Consider the following 12,384-nt stretch of genomic DNA (forward strand, 5'->3'; position numbering starts at 1 on the left):
TTTGCGGGATGAAAAAATCGATCTCCCTCGCAAATTTCCCTGGAGGCAGCGGCGTAAAATTTGCTTGGCTCTACAGACACACGAGGTTCATTGTCTGTCCAGACGGAATTAATGAACGGCCCGAGAATTTGTCGTGGCAGCCGCTTACATTCAAGTGATGATTAAAGCATGGCCCGGCGATTATTACGCGTGTAACCCGCCGTTGATCATTACTCGCGGTGATTCTGCGTGCGTGGTGCGTGGTGCGTGGAGTGCCAAAGTGTTGTGTTTTAATGTAGCATTATGTATGCATGCATATATATAGGGAGCAAGCAGAGGCACGTCGGCGGCTGCTGCGAGAGCGCCCTGGGCCAGCTGCTTTTTCACTGGCGTTGATTTGTGAGAGGAGAGAATCAGTCTCTCGCGCACTGCCGAGTGGCGAGGTCGTTCGCGTCGTTCTCCGATCCCGCTCCGCGCGCGCCGTGTTGTGTTCCCAGTGTCTCTGATCGTTCTGTGCGTCAGTGCACGAACCCGCCACCTAAGACTGCGACTCTCGAATTTCGAGCCGATTTTCCGCGAACTTTTTACACCCCAAGCCCCTACGACCCCTGTTCTGCACGAATTCGGACTTAGCACGCCGCCGAATTGGCACAGTACTTTGGAAAGCTGTTTGCCCACAAGTAAGCACTCTTTTCAATTGGATTTTCTTTCGAAATCGAAGAATATGCACAAGAAACTTTTGTGTCGGAAGTCGGAAGAGAAGAAGTGATTATTATTTGCAGGTGCTTCAACTTTAGGAGCCAAATAGACTGGATTTATGATTACAGGACGAATAATTTTTACTGTTGAACATTTTACTCAATTCTCTATATAGGGTGCAATCCAAGTGACTCAGTATAAACATGATCCGAACCATAATCAAACTGACAAAATTTTTTGAAATTCTTTAGAGTTAATTTCCATGTCTTACACCCTGACAAGCCACTGCTTTCTGCAGCCCACGCACAATTGATTTTTGCACTAGGAGAAGAAGCAGATTGTCTTACCAGTCTGGTGCACCTTTCTCCTCCACGCACTTTGAAGAGCACGATCCTCCCCTCAGGGTCAGTTCCTTTTAGGCTTTTAAATTTTTCAAATGAAAGGTTGGATCGCAAGGAGGGTGAGTGGTGGTGTTTCACACAGGATTTCTCTTTTTGATTCTAGCTCAGCAGTAAATCGTTTTCAACGGCTGTTGTTCAGAATCGAGATAGCTGTTAATTCTGTTTTGTTATGCGCGCTGGGGAATAAAATACAGCTGAAGAGGCTTAAGGGGACAAAATAAGAGAACATTTTTTTATTGATTCAATGTTTCTTTTTCCCCGTTCTGATTTAAAAACATTTTTTTTGTTTTGTGTCTGTGCTCCCCCAATTTGGATTTCCTCGATTTCAACATACAAATTTAAATATTGAGCGGAATAAAATTTATTTTGTTTCTAAATCTTCATTAAATAGCATTAATTCTAATTCTAAGCAAATCATTTTAGTGATCAAATTGTGAGATATTCAGCCTGCGTACGTCTAGTATTTTAGGTTTATCATAGGCGACTTGAAGAGACTAACTATAGAGAAACCAGATTTTAATATTACTCTTAGAACCACTTCAAGACAAACCAATCAAATTTCCCACTCTATACGCTCCCGTTTCAACCGAAAGAATAGCCCTCCCAAAAGCGAGATTTGCCAACAACTGACTCTCCCCGTCTTTCCCGTCTCATCCATAAAAATCCGAGTGTCAATCACGGCCCCCCAAGTACGAATCTCATCGTGTAAAGTGTCTTATTTTGATAAAACTCAATAAAGGGTGTGTGTTTGCACAGCGAGTAATTGTACAGTACACACGCACATTCTCATCGCAACGCGCGCTGTGTAAATAATTCGGTGATATGCCGCGCTATATGCATTCCGAGCGTGGCGCCAGATTTCGATTTGTGGTGTCCATTGGACAAACAGGCTTTTAGTCGGCTTTGAAGTCCACCGCACTCCAGCTCATTCATTCCTTTTCCATATCTCACTAAGCATGCTTTTCACCACGTGATCATTGTTATTGCACTGGGAGACGTTTTCTAGAACACTGCTTTTTATCTAGGCATGCCGAGTCGAAAAATTTTAAGTGCTTTTGTTAATTGCGACTGCACAACCGTGTTGATAGCACTTAAATGCTTTGCAATTACATGTCTCACATTGTCTTTTTCATATATTGAAGTTTATAATTCTGATCATGTTCACCGGAGATATTTATTGTGATAGTCAATACCGAACATGTTTTCTTGGTAAAGATTCATTTTCCAAATTAATTTTCCGAGAAGATCGTTCGGAGCTTTTAGGGTTTCTTTTCGACGAAACATTCTAGCTCTCTTTAGTTGCAAAATGGCACGGATTTTGTCAAGCGCTTTGAGCAGCCTCTCATTTCGCTGCTGTTTTCATCTAAAAGCTTATGTCGTAGTCTTTCTGCGATCGACAACCGCCACCGTCTTTCTTTTTCCAAAGGATCTTACGCTTCAACTTTGTAACAAAAAGTAGAGCAACGACTGAGCAGTAGCACACAAAAGAGGCGAAAAATATCCTTGCGGATAAAAAATGCTTCTCTGGCTGTTGTGTGATGTCGATGTGCAAAACCACAGGCTCAGATATGTATCGAATATTGAAAATATCATGTTCTGCGCTCCGCGCGGAAAAAATCTGTTGATTCGGCAAAACAAAACCGCAAGTGATATCACTTGCACAAAAAATCGCTTTTTCGCATTCGCGCTTGCCAAACAAAGCAACGAGCGAATAATTTTTTTGCCAGCTTTCGCATTGGGACATTTCGCCTTGCCAAAATCGATAATTTCTCGATGCGTGGACGTCGACACCCAATCAGTTAAAAAAAGTTTGCTGGCATCAGGAAGCAGATCGGAGAAGTGGCCAACGAATAAAGCGGCTTGTTACTTTGTCTGCGCCGATGAAAAAGAATTTTTCAGCGCTGGCCGCGATTGTGGTTTTTTACGGCAAATTATCCTATTGTACTCATGCCGTGTTGAGGAAAATGCCTTTCTTATATTAACAAGAGAGAAAATTTCCTCGGCTGCATAACTTTAGTTTCGCAGAAAATGCAATAAAGTGCTTGTAATACCGAGGTTTATGCTCGTCAAATTAATTGCAATACATGCCCAAGTGCTTATAAATTCGCGGCTCACGCAGTAATTTCTGTACGGCTGCTTTGAAGTGGAGTCAAACTTTTTGACCTTATTTAATCCGAGACTTTTTGTTGCGAATTCATCGAAACCAGTTCGGGAGATTACGAGTTGCGAAAATGTCCGACTGGCACGACAGAGATTAAAAGAAGAAAGAACTTTATTCGCATCGTCTGGCTTTCCAGACAAAAATATGCTCTCTTCAGCAGCAGTTGCTGGATTGCTTCGCGCGGCATATGGGCGATGAGAAATGAAACTTTGCTCTCGTGTGTTCATTTTTCACATTTTTGTCTGTCCTAATTGCGACGGCTAATTGTTTCGCATTAATTCATCGTCGAATGACAAGCGAAATTTCTCAAAACAGGCATTAAATTTAATCGCTTCCAGGCGCATATGTTCGAAAAATCACCATTTCCAAGCAATAAATTAGCGCGCTGGTCATGCTGTTTTACGACTCGTTAGCAAATTCGTCTTCATTGAAGCCTATTTAAATTTTAATTCCTTTGTTGCGCGCATTAGGGCAGCTGGACTGTTTCATTCGAGGCAAGAAGGGGAGGTATAAAGGTGCGAGTGACAAATGAGACGAAGGCACGATCTGTGTTAATTTGGCCGCACACAAGACACGCTCAGTGGGCTGGGGTTGTGACAAGTGGTCAACTGCAACAACTAATTTTATTTCAAGAGATATGAACTTATAAAATAATTGCTAGTTTTTTCTTAAAATAAGGAAAAAATGTATTTCATGATGCGAAACTTGCTAATTACATTTAAGAAAATTTACCATGACGTGAAGTTAACAAATAAAATGGAAGAGCACCTCCGATCAGGGTCGTCGTATAATTGGATATTTGAAAATATTTTTCTTTGAGATTAATTGATAGTTGGGAAGCAACCTAATTAACAAAATGAAAAGCAATCTTTTTATAAAGTTTAAAAACTAAAAACCGTTTTTCACGTCCCTGTCTGGGTTAAACCACACACTGACTGTTTGCTGCTGGCTTAGAGTTGTAAATTGTGATTCGATGATGTCGGCTGATATGAAATTGCGGTCTAATTCTGCCGTTTCCGCTGTTAATTGGCCCACTCTGCTCTCATAGATCTGTCTTTGCCACAACACATTTTTCATTATCAATGAGCCTGACGTCACGCAGAAGGCGTTTTTACTCCAGACGTCCAGTTTAGCACTAATTGCCTAATTAAAAAGGCAAATCTGTTGCGAAATCCATTGAAAACGGTGTCTGGCCAAAATAACCGTTCACACCGCGCGTGCAATAACTTCCACTTTCAAATTACTGGCGTGGCGGCTTATATGCAAAAGTAAAATTTACAGACACCGTCGTTGCGCCATTCTTTAAAAGCAAAAGCTTGTATGTAGCGACATTTAACTCTCTTATAACGCATATTTTTACATCCGTGCGCTAGCTTTTTGAAAATTCAAATCGTGGCCTCAATTGGAGCTGGCGGACGGCAATTGAGCCTCAATAAATCACAACTCGCCACAGGATTAATGATGTTGCGACTCGCGCATAATAAATTACCAATCAAACCTCAACCCTTTATTTCAATTTGTTTCTCGCTCGGCCGACGGGAGAGCTGATCAAACGCGCTGTGTGTGCGTGCGTGTGTTTGCCTTTCCCACAAGCGTGCAAGCAAAACAATAAGCGCAAACATGCACACGAACAGACAGCAGCCGCCGATAAACGGGCCAATAAAACAACAAAATATTGTATTTGCCGCACGTGGTGTTTGCCGAATAATGAAATTTATCTGACGGGAAGCTCTGTGTGGATATTTTATCTGGCCCGCTCAATCAAATTGCAGCCGTCAGGTTTGTTTGCAGAGGCAAATCAGTTCGGACAGGCGGTCGCCACGTGGCACGTCAGTCTCACTCATTGTCAGCAAGTGCGATACAGTTTCGGTCAACCAACCAGAAAATTTTTAATTAGCAACCTTTGTGTGGTTATGTTACTAATCAGCTCCCGTTGACTGAGTTTGACTTGATTTTGATCTGATCAACATCATTGGGAAATTAGGATTTTATATTGGCTCATAAAAGAGTAAAGTTTTCATTTTTAAATATCTTCTTTGTTTTTCCTAGATTTATTTCTATTTGTAAAGGAAAGAAGGCACTGCCCAAAACTAAATTTTTTTAATTTAATATTTTAGAGGGTAAAAATTTGTTTAAATCAAGCCATCATAATAATTTTCAATTTAAAGAAAGATGTGTTTGTCGTCAAATTAAGACTTAGTATCTTATAAGTAAATTTTAGAGCCCAAATTTTTAGCCTCTATAATATGAAAATAATTAACAACCTGTTTGTATTTGTTATTTTCACATAAATTATAATGCTGGGTTTCAGCATTCGTGCTAGTGCAGTGCGCACCCTTCCCGGTCCTCGGACAGGGATAAAAAGAGCAAAAAAATTATGTATTAGACTTTAACACATTGTTTAAAATAATAAACTTATTATTTTTTCATCCTCGTTGATTTCAGAGTAATTTTATTTATATTTTTAGAGAAGCAGAAATTATAACAAAAACCCGCAAAGGAATTTATATTTATGTATATAATTGTATATTTTTGCTTCATTTTATAAACGTTACTCACTCTTAAAGATGATTTAAAATTTCTTCTAGTTATGGGGACAAGAATTAATAATGAAGGGCATGAAAAATACTGATTGGCTGGAGCAAAATTGCCTCTTATTGAGAAAAATCAATATTTTTCAATTCTGCAATCGTTTTTGTCTGAAATATAGATGAATTAACTCACAACAATTTTACAGCCTTCACTCTTAAAACAGAATTCTAAAATAATGAATTACCAAAAGTTTTTTTGTACGTGCAGAGCTTTTATCGAAATTCCCCATCCATACTCATTCTGCAGCTTTTTAGGAAAAATTTTTCGCTTAAAGCGATGGCCAACCTGTTCAAAACTCACTCATAAAACTGCTGTCGCCCTAATGGTGCGATTCATCCAAGCGTTCAAATTAAAGCCAAATTAAAAGTGCGTGCAGCAGAGCCGAGTTGCGCGCCTGCAAAATGCTTTGTAAATAATCCGAGGAGCTTAATTTATGCTAATATGGTGAGAGCGGTGTCGCAAATTTTGGAGGAAGAAAAACCACGAGCAGGAGCGAGGCACCCATGTTCCTTTACTCGATTTTAATCCGGCTGCACACAGCACTTTGAAGTCCAGAAAGCAGCCAGCATAGCGTGAATATGGCATTTTCTGCGAATAAACGTGACAAAGAGCATAAAACAGCAGCAGCACACGGTATAATTTTCAATGTTTGTGCACCTTTGGTGTCAAGTTGGGGCTGGGAAAAAAAACGACCGCCGCCTGTCTGTCTGCTGCAGTGGACGCGGACGGACGCCCGGCGAGGAAAAATATTGAGTTACGAAACTTTTTCATTTGTGTGGCCAGAGGTGTAGTCCGGCAAAGGGAATTTTTAACTCGCGGCCGACCTTTTTTGCTTGTGCCCAAGCAAATATTGGGTGTCCTGGGGAAGGGAGAGATCTTATTCTAATAATGAGATATGAAAATCCTTCTTAACATTGGTACGCTGACGGTGGACTCGCAGCGCAGGCTGCTTTCATTTGTGAGTAAGCCTGGGAATGAAAAAAAAAAGAAGAAGCAGAAGGCTGGTCCAGCTTGCCAGATGTGCGAGCAGATAAGATGATTTCGGATGAAAAAATTTATACAAATCGGGTTCGCTCTTTTAAAGGGTTATTAGATAAAAAATCATGATGTATCAGAAACACATGATCAAGTTGTTGAGCTTTAATTGCTGGCATTAAATTTTATTGCGATTTTACTATGCAAAGAGTGTGTAGTGTGTATACTGACATAAATCTTTTATTTTATTTTTTTAAATTTATTGTGCAGGTATCAAACCAATTAATTTTTAAAATTCTTCAAATACATATATGGTAGATAATAAAGTCGCATAAAATGTTTCAAACTGTCTGAAAAACAGCTGATGTCAAATCATATTAGTTTTGCGTGCGATTTCAATTCATAGCAAATATATGGATTTATGAATGAATTTATTATTAAACGCATATGCGTGTGACACTAATCCTACAATCAATTCTTACAACTCTTTGCTGCTTCTCTTAAACTATGTAATTCTTTTTGCTAAACATTTCAAAATATGATACTTTTCACACTGTTCACCACAAAATCTACATTTACAAATATCCTGAGGTTCATAATGATACATATAAATGGATTTACGGCAAGAACAAAGAACTGTGTTATGTAATACAAAAAATAAATTAAGAAGAAATTAAAATTAATAATATCAGACTGATGCCATATATCGCATCTCATATTAATTTAAACATGCTGTTTTTGCCTGACAAAAAGATAAAATTTTATTTACTTTTAAAAAGAGGCAGAAATAATAAAATAAAAATGTTTCCTGCCAAAAATCAATACATGAGATACATTCCTGTTGTTAGATCTCAACCAAGTTAAAGTAAAATTGGCAGTATATACGTTGTAACAAAAATATAAAATGAAACAAAGCTATCGAAAAATAAAAATATACAAAGTTGTTACGTTCGACATAAACGAGAATAATCGAAAATTTCCTTCATAGAGTCTTCGATCTCATTCAGGAACCTATGCAATCACATTGCGTGGATCCATTTCAAGAGCAGTTATGGCACTCATTGAAAGCATCTGTTTGTCATCTAGATGCCCTTAACGCTCAGTCAAATTCCTTTGTCCGGCCGCGCTTGCTTTAAACGTCCGAATACTCAAGCATGTATGGTTTATCCGTCTGAGCTAGTCGTAGATCATGAAAGTCAAGTGCCTGCTTTTAAAGAGATGCACGCACCAGAACTCAGCCACCCTCTTGTCGAGCAAGAAAGAAAGGAAGAGGCAGTGAATCATCCGGCTCACTCATTGTCAGATTAATTTTTCCCAAGCAACCTCGTCGTTATTGTGTGCACAATAATCCAAAAGTAGATATGGAAAAAAGCAGGGGTGCGTTGCGCATACACGAACAGTAGAAGACGCACGGACGAGAGTTGGTTTTTTTTTTGCCCTACATGCGATATCAGATTGCAACTCCTCTGTCTTTAAGCACCACTTTCTCACCCTCTGGGGGGTCGCTGGCGAGGGGTGGCGGCGGCGGCGGCGGCAACGGAGGCAGGGTCACTGCTATTCTTACTGACATTGGATACACGACAAAATTAATACACGCTATTACCAGTGTTTTGGCTTGAGCGCGACAGCTGCTATTCAAAAAAGGCTGAGTGAGTGACTAAACATACGGACAAATGAGACATGGCTCGGTTTCACCAGCATGGGCGCTTCTTGATTTCATGCCTGCTAAAAATGTGATCAACCTCGATTATTCCTGCCTATGTGACTTGGCGTAAAATTAGATGACATTCACTTTTGATGCCTCGTTTCGCCTTATTAATTACGCGCATATGTCGCGCTGGCTGATGTGTGTGGGATGCGGGATGGAGTTTTCATACTGTCGGCACATTATTTACGCACGCTGGTTGTCCTGATTTTAGAAATGTTTGATGTTAAGCAGTTAGTACCGTGAAAACAGTGAAAATGAGATGTTTTTATTAGTCTTAATTTTACGCTCAGTATTTTGATGTTAGACGGTCCTACGTGCAGACTAACTCTCAATACCAATTTATTCCTAGTAGTTTCTTTTTGCAAAACATTTGTTTCTTTGCTATAAATGAGCTACAATTTATATTTTTAAATAATAGCGCTGGCTTTGTAATAACGCGAAAACATTTTAATTCGACATTTGCGAAACAAACGGCGCCAGCGTATACTTTCGATTTTTAGACACGTCCGCTGCGATTTAAGACTCAATCAAACCTGCTGCCGTGCATTTAACCCCTAAATAGATCTCTTTTGATGTGCTTAGCACAACATAAATCATTTTAAGAGCAGAAGGCTCAGCAGCAGGATTGAATCCTAAATCGCAGCAAATTGTACCTTAAAATCGAAAGTAGCCGCTAGTGCCATCTATTTGTGGCTTCGAACATTAAGGGGCTTTTGCGACTGGTGAATTCAAATGGCCAATAAATAATAAAACGCAAACTCGATAAAAATTTCTCATTTTGTTTCTAAAATAATTTCAGTAGAGAAAACTAGTAATTTACAATGTTGACACGGAGACAGTTTTAGACGATTTTCAAGCTCGAATTCATTTGACAATTCATTAAATGTTCACGATAACGGTTGGAAGCTTAGAAAATAAACAAATAAATTGTATAGCTGTGCAATATTCCAGTGAATATAAATATTTATTTATTTATTAATGGTGTCCGTCTCCCTGATTGCATAGAACAGCTCTCATTTAATAGACAGCTCCAAAGCTTGACAATTGAAGCAGCTGACAACGCACCTATGAAATGACGTGGGAATAATAGATTTCAGACTATTTTCTAGTTCATTTCATTCAACCGCATTTTCATATCAACCGAATCGCACAGTCAGCCCGTCCATAATGGAAATTCAAATAAAACCGTGGCGATGGAACAAAAGTCACGTCTGCGGGCGTTTTCATAGAGAAGTGTGGCAAATATTGAAAAGTAGTCATTGTGCATCGCCTCTCTCACGGGGATCTGCGTGCATATAAAAAGCAGCGAGATAAATACACAGAGAGGCTCATTCATTTTTCGCTGGCACGAGTCATTGTACGCTTGTCGAGCGTCGAACACCACAATAGGTGAAACTCGTTCAACCCTTGGAGTGTTGCTGCATGGCTGGTTGAAAATGTGTATCAGCAGAAATGCACGCTGAATAGAAGGAGCTCGATGCCCCAGTGACTCAGTCAATGCGAACAAATCTCATTCATTGCACACCGCTGACTTTGTCGTAACTCTCGCTGAAATTTGCGTCTCTTTTGCAATGAACCAGCATGGAAATTAAATTTCACTTAAATTGTTACATAAAAATGAAAATGGCTAATGTTAATGTTGTTATTTTATTAACTCTTTAAATTGCACGTAAAATATTGTAGTTTATTACCTTATTTGCATATTAAAATATTGCATTTATTCCTTTTTCATTTTTACGATTCATAAAGCAATTAAAAATTCATGCCGATTGTTATCTGCAATTAATTTCACTCGAGCGCACAATAGGCGATTCGAGTGACCTTTTACATAATAATTACGCACGATAATCGCATGGTGCGGACGTGTAATAAAACCCACCCCGTTCGCAAATGCCCCTCTCATTATTCATTTGAAAATTCATAGTCGTTTACAGCGCGTGGTGCGTGCACGATATATAAAAATAAAGTTGCCGGTGGCGCGGGAAATGCTTGATTCGAGCTCTATGAAAATACTGCGGCCTGAAATAAATTTATGTGGCAGCCATCTGGTTCGGCAGCCTAAATGGACCGCCGACTGCTGTTGGTTGGTAGGGGTGCGTTACAGCAGGCCTAAAGCGCAGCACCTGTCCTTCAAAATTAGCGCGACGAGCACACGCCTTCTTCACTCGTAATTGCACGTTGAAATTTGACGCCCGAAAACGAGACAGCAGAGTCGGCTTGAAAAAGTAGCCGTGATCCTATTACGACTCAAGTGGAAAAAATGGTTGGTAACATAACGCAAGATTAGCAGCTCTTATAGCTAAATGGATTATTTACTGGGAGGTGGGTTGCTGCAGTGACTTATTTTAAGAAAAAATAAATCCAGTTTGCTCGAGGTTGTTTGCATTTTACCAGTGAAGTTTAAATGATTAAAATAGGAGTGTCTTGGTCTTAAAGATTTTTATACATGTTTGACTTGGGAAATTTTGTAATTAAAATGTAAATCTTTATAATTCTAAATAGTTTTCGGCTTTGCTTTTTGCATTACAAAAAAAGGCACAGGTCTTAAAAACAGGTTTAAATAAAAGTGCAATACACTGTCGCAGGGGAAGCGTAGAAGCACACGTACTATAGTTAAAAAAATTAAATGAGGATTAAGACTGTTCTTGGATAAAAAAAACCGATATTAAAATCTAATTTTCAATGGTTGCAAACAAAATTGTAAGCAATAATTGCTGTTTAATGCGTATTTACAGCTGATTTTTCGATTTGAAGCTTGACAGACCTAATCTGGCAAGTCTCCGATTTAATTTAAAATTTGGGGTGTCTGGCATATTAGGAGGAATGGTTTTGAGTATTTTTGGAAGAACCTTATATGGAGCATGAAAAGCGATTTTCGGTGTTAATAGACGAGCGGGTGAGTGTTTTGGGGAAGTAAGCACTTGTTCGTTAATATCGTGTATATGTGTGCTTTTGGAGAAAATTTATTGCCCTGTTCATGGCGGATGGAAGCAGCAGAAGAAGGTTTTAAAAAGTGCTTCCGAGAGTTGCCTTATGCCAGGGAAGCCATTTTAAATCACAAATACGAACCACATTTAGAGATGAAACAAAATTATTGTTGTTGTAAAATAAAAGATCAATTAAAAATTCTCAAATCCCTTGAATGCTTCAAAATACCTTTTTGTATATTTGATTGGTACAAATTCAACCCTCATTCGATCCCCAAACATCACTCGGGCTTTTAATATTTTTTTATTCACTCTAGTTTAGAATTTTGCTCCGTAAATTCAAACACAGCTGGATGCAATTATAAAACAACTTAACCTGAATGCATCAAGCGGATAATGAATGCAGTGCAACGCGATTCATAACTTTCCGCATGAAAACAGAGTCGTTCCGTGTGTTTTAATTAATTAAAAAAGGTGCAAACTCGTCGTTCCAAACACATATACATCGACGCAGCAGCAACACGGCTCTTCATCAACGCGGGTGTTCATCAGCAGCCAGCAGAGAGCAGCTGGAAAATAATGAAGAGCACCACCGACTCTCAACGTCAGCTCAGCGGCGAATATGAAAATGCACACGTACTTGAACGCCAGCCTCGGGCTGCACATTCTTTGGATACGGATCTGCCGGTCGCATGCATCACAATTACGATTACTCCCTGTCGCCACCCGCGACCCCCTTACGTTGTAAGAGTTGTCCCATTCCGTACACACCCCTCATTTGCCCATGCATGCATAACGAAGAAACAAGCAGCCAACGAATGTTTATCGCGCGACGTGAACATTTTTTTGCACCTGAGAGCCGGGTCGGGGGTGCTTGCTCTCTTTCTGGAGTGATACTAAGTGTGCCTTGAGCAGCATTTCCGTATTTCAATGCACGACAAT

At 39.5% G+C, this 12,384-nt stretch overlaps 1 protein-coding gene across 1 annotated transcript in view; it reads left to right on the forward strand.

The window, feature by feature from the left end:
- The first annotated feature begins 413 nt into the window (after positions 1–413).
- The window catches only part of LOC135940092 (kinesin-like protein CG14535), a 197,807-nt gene continuing 185,836 nt past the window's right edge, over positions 414–12,384 (forward strand). Inside the window, exon 1 of the mRNA XM_065484827.1 lies at positions 414–659. The gene's annotated coding sequence lies outside the window, so the exon portion shown is untranslated. The remainder of the gene's footprint in view (positions 660–12,384) is intronic.

The sequence above is a fragment of the Cloeon dipterum genome, chromosome 3 (genome assembly GCF_949628265.1).
Source record: "Cloeon dipterum chromosome 3, ieCloDipt1.1, whole genome shotgun sequence".
NCBI lineage: Eukaryota > Metazoa > Arthropoda > Insecta > Ephemeroptera > Baetidae > Cloeon > Cloeon dipterum.